An 8,801-nucleotide genomic window follows, 5' to 3' on the forward strand; every position below is an offset into this window, starting at 1 on the left:
GCTCAACTAAGATTGGTATAAAGGTAATTAGCACTGATCAGAAATATTTTAATAGCTAAAAGATACAGAAACCATGACTTTTACATATATTTTAATCAACTAATCTAAGTAATACAATCTGAAAAACTTGGAAATCCTTTAAAATAAAATAATAAAGCATCGGTAATGATTTTGCTCTTTTTTATTCATTTCTTTTTACTCAACAAATATTTATTGAGTAAATTATATGCTAGAAACTGTTCTAAGCAGTGGGAATGCAAAACTGATCAGAGCAGACAAAACTGCTGTCATCATGGAGTCTACATCTTATGAAAGTCATTTTATTGTGTGTTCAAAAACTAAAAAGACAAGCAGATAAATCACTGAAGTTGAAGTTAGTAAAAGGAAAGACAGCTGAATCTGAATTAAAAAATTATCCAGCCTTAATATATAAAAATAGTAGTATACAAATAAAGGTAATTTCTAATAAGAAATTTGTGCAGGATATACAGTTAAGGAAAAGTGAGTTTCAAGGCCAATATACCAAGTTACAGTTACAAGTATAAGTTTAACATAATTTTCATAGGAAAATGATAGGATAACTATAATAAAAAATCCTCTTCCCACAATTTTTCTTCTAAATGTCTACATGCCATATATATATATGTCTAAACTCCTTACACATACAATACAGTGTTTGGGTACACATACAATACAGTGTTTGGGTAGCATCTCTGAATGGAGACAGTGATTTAAGGGGATGGTAAAGTAGTTAGGTGTCTCTTCTCCTAAGTGAGAAAACATTGTTTCCCAGAAATAATGCTCCCTTTTCATCTGGGAGTTAATGAACTGACTCAGTAATAAAATATGACTTTTATATATTTCTTTATTGCTTCACTAATTTATTTACTTGATAAGAACGTTTTGGATGTCTAATAAGTTACCAGCATGGGACCCAGTGCTGAAGTTAAAAGGCTAATCAGACAGGGGCCTGTTTTCACACACAGAGAAAACATAAAAAATGAGTAAGTACATATAGTCAGAAAAGGACCCTGATAAGAGTACGCAGTGGAACAATGTTTGAGCAACATTGAATGACCCTAGATGAACTACATAGTTTTGAGCTGAGGCTTGAAGGGTGAATAAAATTACCTAAGCAAAGAAAGTAAGCAGAAACTAAGAGGCAAAGATAGCAATATGGAAATTACTGCAACATTTTCCTTCATCATGTTTCAAGAAACTTGGGGTAAAATGATTGAATAGTGACATTTGCCTTTCTGTGATACAGCGTGTGTGTGTGTGTGTGTGTGTGTGTGTGTGTGTGTATTATAATGCTATTGGAACCCAATTAAAAATACCTGAGTAATCAGTGAATACATTTGTTCTTTTCTTGCAAGCTAAGTACTTCCTTATGCATGCATTAAGTTCACCTATTAAATGATTTTGGATAAAGTTTTAGTGGACTTTTAGAACACTGTCTTAGTTGGATAGTGCCCAAGGAGAAATTAAAAAATCAAACCAAAGCAAAATAAAAAATAAAAACCATTTTCCTCCAACCATGAAATCTAAGAGCAATTTCGCTTTCTTTCAAATATAAAATTGTATTTAATGATATATCTTAAAGGCTGTCTGCTAGCTATTGCTTGGGATAATTCATAACTCCTTGTATGTTAACAGATAATGGTATATGAGTAAAAGCATATCTTCTTTTAAATTTTTATTTAATTTAATATAGCTGAAATTGTAGCAACTTGAGAGGTCATCACCTAAATATATCATAAAATTGTTCATGTAAATTACATAAAACAATCCATGGACATGTTCTAGAACCCACCTTTCTCCTCCTCAGTTGCATGCTGCTGGGTCCTTCAGTTCACAGAAAACATGAGCTTCATTGTAAATTTTTGTGTTCTAAAATGGATCATGTTGTACTCTACATTGAATTCTTCAAAACTTGTTTATTTTTTCTTGGTTAGAAATATTAAAAGGAATAGCATGCATAATTTTTCTTAGTTACACTTTAAATCCAATGAAGCCAGGAGCTATGTTTGGCATTCTTTAAAAATTTTGCCCTGAGCTGTCAACTAGTTATGGTTATCAGTATGAAAAGTAATTGCAGTTTTCTTTGTAATTCCTTGTAAAGTTCAGTTATGAAATATGACTTTAATTGTGTACAACAAATTTCAAAAGCATGATTAGAGCCATACTGATGTCGCAATTTCACGTATAATGCCCTCATGAGAAATGTTCTATTTAAAATAAGAGTTTTGATGGACTAATAAAGGAGCAGAGATAATAACACATGTTCCTTTACTTACAAATATTTATATTTTGTTCTAATGAGCAAGTAGAGGTATCACGAAGAAATTTTTAAGTTATACCATTATTTATTTAGTAGTGATACTTTAGATATGGCAGATCCATTTAAAAGGAAATATTCAAAGCTCCAGGCATAAAATGCTCAAAAATAAAAGTTATTATAATGTATAACTCCTCACAGAAGTCATTATTAGCACCAACACTTCTCATACACAGTAAAATAGTAGCTTTTTAACACATCTTTTCATGTATTGTCATGTTTATAAGGCACACAGCTCACTTTTAGTTCTAAATCATTGACTCAAACTTGTGCAGTTCAAATAAATTAATTTACTTAGAAACGATTTTTTAAAATCATATCTTTTTAGACTGCTATGACAGATACTTCCTGTAAAATCCATCATGAATATACTCAAAGGCATTCTGATTAATATCAAGAAAAAATGTGCAACAATTTGCTAGAGAGCCATGATACCTCTCAGAGCCTTCACCCATCCTTGTTCTAAAGTAAATAAGCTGGTGAGGAGATGTGTTTGCTGTCTAGACCTTTCCAGTAGGTTCCAAGGGAGATGCCCCTCTCAGCCACCTTCTGGTACCTGTACTTAAATATGCATGTTGGCTACTTCTATAAACACGACAAGAAGAGAATCCCTGCTTCATTTTCTCTCCCTCTAATGGAGTTTTCTTCACTTCTGCTCTGGTTTGCATTCACTATTCCTTAGATCACCGTCAAGGCACTGCTGAGTAATTATTAGTTCAGTTGTCTTCTAAGAGGTTTACCTGTAATTTCATGATGATTTCTGTTTCTTAATAAAACTGGTAAATTGCATTCTTGTAGCAACTTTGAATTCCAGGCTGCCAGTCACAGTAGAAGAATAAGAATTTAGTTTTGTCAAAGAATCATCTATTTCCCTTCCCATTCTTAAACAGGATGGCAGAGATTCTAAAATAAACCAGCATTTCCTTCTAGCTCTTTGCATTTATAGTTAACACTTAAAATGTAATCTGTCTTATGTAAGTGCAAACATTTGGAAATCCTGTTTAATTTATGTTTTAAATTTAATTTTTGTTTCCTCAAACAACAAAATAGATTATTGGAACCTACTTGAACGATTGTGATTTAGGCAAAATCCAAAGCAACTTTAATATTTGTCTCTTAGAACTAGCCCTTCAGCATGTTTTAACTTCAAAATTTTAATTGGTAAGTTTGGCAGAAAATGCAGAACCATGTGCACAGACATCTAAATTGAACTTCATTCATACCCTCCAGATCCTTCCCTGGCTGGGCTCCCTGCTTTCCAAAATGAGCTTCATTTCTTCTCTCTCTGCTCTCTAGTAGTTTACCATTTCTTATTCTTCATTTACCTAAAGCATGGAAATAAACTCATTCAAAACAAAATTCTACATACATGTAAGAAGAAATCATATTTGGGCGGGGTTGTTTGTGCTCTGAATGTCAATGAAATATATTAGTGATTTGGAGATCAACTAATGTGAGAATTTACATGGTACAAGATTCTGTATGGAAGTAGTGGACTTAAGAATAAATACTTCAACTAATAATATAACACTCTTTTGGAATCTAATTTACCTTCTCTCTGTTCCTCTTTCTTTTTTACTGTTTTCTTTTTAATTTTCATTTTGTGGATTTTTCTGACCATGACATAGGCTATATATCTGTGTTAATAAGGGCTCCAATTATAATTATAGCCAATAATTTCTAAACTTGCATCATGGCAAATTAGTAGGTAGCAAGTAAGTTATTTATCTGTTAAAAATGATACAAGTATTTTTTTTCAAAAATTTAGAATCGGTGTGAAAACTAATTTTAGATTATTCTTTTTACCTTATCTCTTTACAGTTCTTATATAACATTCATTTGACACAGTATATGTAATTTTTTTTTTTAAAGAGAAAACTTTTGAAACCCACAGAATACTTTGGGGTAATAATATACTGTCATTATATTTTGACAAATTTCAAGAAGAAAAGTAACAATATAAGGAATAGATTTATTTTCACACTGACTCAATGTTTTGCATTCATTGTGGAGTAGGGCTAAAGTAATTTTCAAGGATTTTAGTTATTTATTTTGTGTAATTTCCCTAGACCAAACTATATCCCCTTTGAATTTGGTGCTTTATAACAGGAAACAATTTTGAAGCAAAGTGAACTATTTGGATTTTATAGTTCGTCTCTAGGACATCTTCTTCCCCACCCCCCAACTTTTCTTTCATCAAACAGCAATTAGCCAGAGTCTGTACACCATGTTACTTGATTTTTCTTTTTATGAGGTCTTCTAGTGACACAGAAAACAATAACGCTCCTCCTAAATGTTCTATTGTAGAATTTTCCTTTCACAAAACATCTATCTATGTCCCCTATTACAGTGATTAAAATCAGTTTCATGTAGTGCCAGCAGAAGGATCATCTCTCTCCCTCAAAGGACTATTGTAAACACTTTGTCTCCTTTATTTATATTCTTCCTACTGTAGAAGGCCTTGGCTATGATATCTCATCCCAGGGTCACATTGTCATGTCCCTGATCTTTATAGGTGCACAGGTTCTTTCATCTGAGTCCAGTATTTGCTTTAGACATAGGCGAGATTTGATTTTGATTTAGATGGTCTGTACTGCAGCCGCAACTGACCTTTCTGGATCCAAACATGCTCCTTGCCATCGGTGGGGAGGTGACATATCCAAGTTAGAGAGAAGATCAGCCTATGAAATCTCTGACCACATGACTTCAAAATAAAATCCTAGTTTCCTTCCTAACCTTCACCATATTAGTGAAATTGAGAATACACTACCTTCTCATTTTTTTTCTCTCTCCCCTATAAGTAGTATTTAAGCAAATACTTTAAAAACATTTTTTTTTAAATAGACTTTATTGAACTTTCCTCTTCGGGCATAACAGCATGAGCAGACCCCATGCATGGCCATGTTTGCCAGTTTACCAGTGTAACTAGCAGTGAGTACCTTTCCCCATCACTCCTGCCAACAAGATCCATTCTTTAGAAGATAAAGTCCTATATCAGAAATTTGTATTCTCACTATTTAGAGCCAAGCTATGTTTCTGTGTTAAACTCTACTTTAAAAGGACAGATCTACACAAATAGAGAGGGAATCTCCCCTTTCAATAGTTGGAAATGCTGAAATTCTAAATAAATAGGCCTTCATAACCAGAATACCAGAGTTCAAATAGGCTTTACCATGAATTACTATGTGACTTTGGACAATTTTACTACATAATCTCCTTGGGTGTCCTCATCTTTAAAATGGTGCTACTACTGATATATTACTTATGTCATGAAGTTGTTATAAAAAATAAATACAAGGTATATATAGCAAGACCTGTGAAAAACAAGCAGTCAGCATTATTAGCTATTATCATCTTTTTAGCAACAATGTGTCTCAGTTGTTCACTCTTGATGAGAAAAGGATTAAATAATAATATCATTTCTGGAAAATCGATGGCTGAAATATACATTGATAAAGATCCAAACCTACATTTATCTTTAACATATTTTTTATTTACATCTTCAGAGATGTTTTTACAGTACAGAAGTAGAATTTAATTAATATCCAATATCAAAAAATAGTTTTGCATAACATGCTCAAACATACTTCCAATGGTTTAATTATACACTAATTATTAATTAATTAACACATTAATTTTATATTATGCAGGTGTTTTGCTAGGTTGATTTTGATGCTGATGTTTTGTGGTATTTGGGTGTGGGCTAGAACGTGGCATTATTTTTTCCCCAAACAAAAATACAAAATGAACTAAATATTCAATATGCAACTGTTAAGGTTTGAATACTAAATGTTCCCTAAAATTTCCTGTGTTGATGGAGGAATGTTCAGAGGAAAAGTGATTGGACTGTGAGAGCTTTAACCTAATCAGTCCATCCTAGTTTGAATGACTAGGTAGTAACTGTAGGCAAGTAGAGTATAGCTGATGGTTTCAAACTCTGTATGTGCAAGTGCTCCTTGATTTATGATGGCATTCCACTCAATATACCCATTATAACTGGAAAATATCATAAGTTGAGAACACATTTAATATTAGTGTTAAACCATCATGCATATCACTGAATATTCTATACACATATGCATATGTTTATATGTAATACATTAAATGATAAGTTAATAATTAGTTGAAGTGGTTTATCTGGTGCCAAATTTGCTTCATTTTTGAATTCTTGTATTGGGCTTCATTGTTTATTGAATGTCCATCTCTGCATAATATCTGAAAAACCTTCTCAGCTAAAAATAGCACAATGTGGGAAAGAATTCAGCTGCTGGTACCCAGCCATATACGTTATTCATCTTACATGTCTGATGCATTTATAATGTACTGATTCAAATACATGTGGCTTTTAAAATTTTTTCAGAATATAGAAGGTCATACATTATAAACTGATATATTTCTCATGTCCTGCCCCTACCTTCACACTCAAAAATCACTTGTGGTTAGTGACGTTCAGCCATTCCTGTGGTTTCACAGTCAAAAGGAATATAGTGCAGTGTGCCTCCTGGTTGAAAACAAAAAGGCTTACCGTGTTCTTTGGCTTTATGTTCCCCCAGTTTTCTCCAGAGATCAGCATCCATGAGTGGAATCTGCTTTGTTTTTCTAATTATCAGCAGCTGGATGAAATAGCATCCAAAAGAGAGGAAATAGAATGGAGAGAACTTCAAGCCATGTTACTAACAGGTGTGTCTAAGGATCAAGTTCTTAAACAACTCTGGGAAGATGGGATGTACTTTGCAGCTGACCTGTCCCTGTTGATGGAGAAAAAACATCAGGAATTTGCATACAATGACTGACTTGCTTTCCTTCCCATTATATTAAAGGAGACCCTCATTGTTACACAAAATTACATATAAGAGGTTGTGAGGGGAATGGGGAAAAAAACAAGGAGAGAAATCAATTGTAGTAGATGGGGTAGAGAGAGAAGATGGGAGGGGAGGGGGGATAATAGAGGATAGGAAAGGTAGCAGAATACAACAGTCACAAATATGGCATCATGTAAAAATGTGGATGTGTAACTGATGTGATTCTGCAATCTGTAATTGGGGTAAAAATGGGAGTTCATAACCCACTGGAATCTAATGTATGAAATATGATATGTCAAGAGCTTTGTAATGTTTTGAACAACCAATAAAAAATATTAAATGAATTTAACATTTTCATCTTCTAGTAGGCAATTTTGCATATGTAGAGTAAAAGGAGTGCTAACATGTAATTCCTACACAGAATATTTTCATTTTGACTTGATTTACTACTCCTATCTCCATCCCCAGCACACACACATGCTCATTCATGTGTGTATACAAGCACAAATATGCACACACCCATACTCATTGATAACTTTACCTGAGCTCTTATGATAATGCAGAGTCATTCATCTGAAATTTATGTTCTAAATTAGATAGAGCTCATAAAGAATGCAAGAACACATTGCAAAATAGTTCCCTGAGTTGATCCTAAGTTGCAAAACTCACCCAATCATTTAGAAACTTATTTTGAGTTCTTAAGAGCTTGTATAAATCTTACTGCAATAGATCGAAGCAGTGAAAAGTAGATACTATGAAATCTAACTACATGGAAATATTCCTAAGTAAATACAAGCATATATCAAATTTATGGCAAAGTCATGATTCCAGAGGTTATTCCTCACATAAAGTGTTAAGGTGAATGTTTTAACAATCTACACAGGTTACAAAAACTTTTAGGAATTGGGTGAACAAGCTCCAACCACTAGAAGGGTTCTTGAACCAACAAGGAAACATCAGCCACTTCCTGGTGACCTGGAGTGTTTCAAGGACCAGTCAGTGCTGGAGAAACAGAGACAGAGAGGAGACAGAGGCTATAGGAGCAGAGTGTCAAGTGCAGACACTTATGTCTGCATAACTCTCTCCCTTCCAGCACGCTGGAGGACTATGCCTGCAGAAAGCAAGAAAGAGAGAGCTCAGAGCCAGACTTGCCTCACTCAGTCCAGCAAAGGAGGACATCTGGGTCTCAGCTCAACAGACCAGTTGAGAAGAGAAGCTGATTTGTACATTGAATTCATTTGCAAGGGTACATATTTCAGTAATTGAAATTTGCCATAGCATTTTGGAATCTGCTTAAATGTCACTAAAGAATGAGAAAGGAATATTAATGAGGTATAGTTAGAATTAGTGTTTGTTGAAAAATAAAACCTCCAAGTTGAAGTTCTTTACCACCTCCCTAATATGTGAGTGACACTGAACTGACTTTACTGATGAAGCCGGTAAATCTTAAAAAAATTCCTAAAATGAGTTTTTTTCTCCTCTTTTTGCCTCTTTAACATAAATGCAAAAGAAAGAAAAATGAATGTTTTACGGGAAAAAATACGTATTTAAGAATTATTATGCAATGACTATCTCTGCATTCCGTATGTTTTCTTATTGCCAAAAGTTATGCTAAATTCTTATTACTTTGCCATTTTTTTCTCTTTATAATTCACTTCAGA

General features: G+C 33.5%; 1 long non-coding RNA gene across 3 annotated transcripts in view; it reads left to right on the forward strand.

Annotated features, from left to right (window-relative positions):
* The window catches only part of LOC124083707 (uncharacterized), a 67,704-nt gene extending 60,220 nt beyond the window's left edge, over positions 1 to 7,484 (forward strand). For all 3 annotated transcript variants that reach the window (XR_009225536.1, XR_009225537.1, XR_009225535.1), the window contains one exon: positions 6,892 to 7,484. This is a non-coding gene — a long non-coding RNA (uncharacterized LOC124083707). The remainder of the gene's footprint in view (positions 1 to 6,891) is intronic.
* Positions 7,485 to 8,801: the final 1,317 nt, after the last annotated feature.

Source organism: Marmota monax, unplaced genomic scaffold, assembly GCF_021218885.2.
Source record: "Marmota monax isolate L192 unplaced genomic scaffold, Marmota_monax_Labrador192_F-V1.1 WCK01_AAM20220418_F8-fsc00016, whole genome shotgun sequence".
Lineage (NCBI taxonomy): Eukaryota > Metazoa > Chordata > Mammalia > Rodentia > Sciuridae > Marmota > Marmota monax.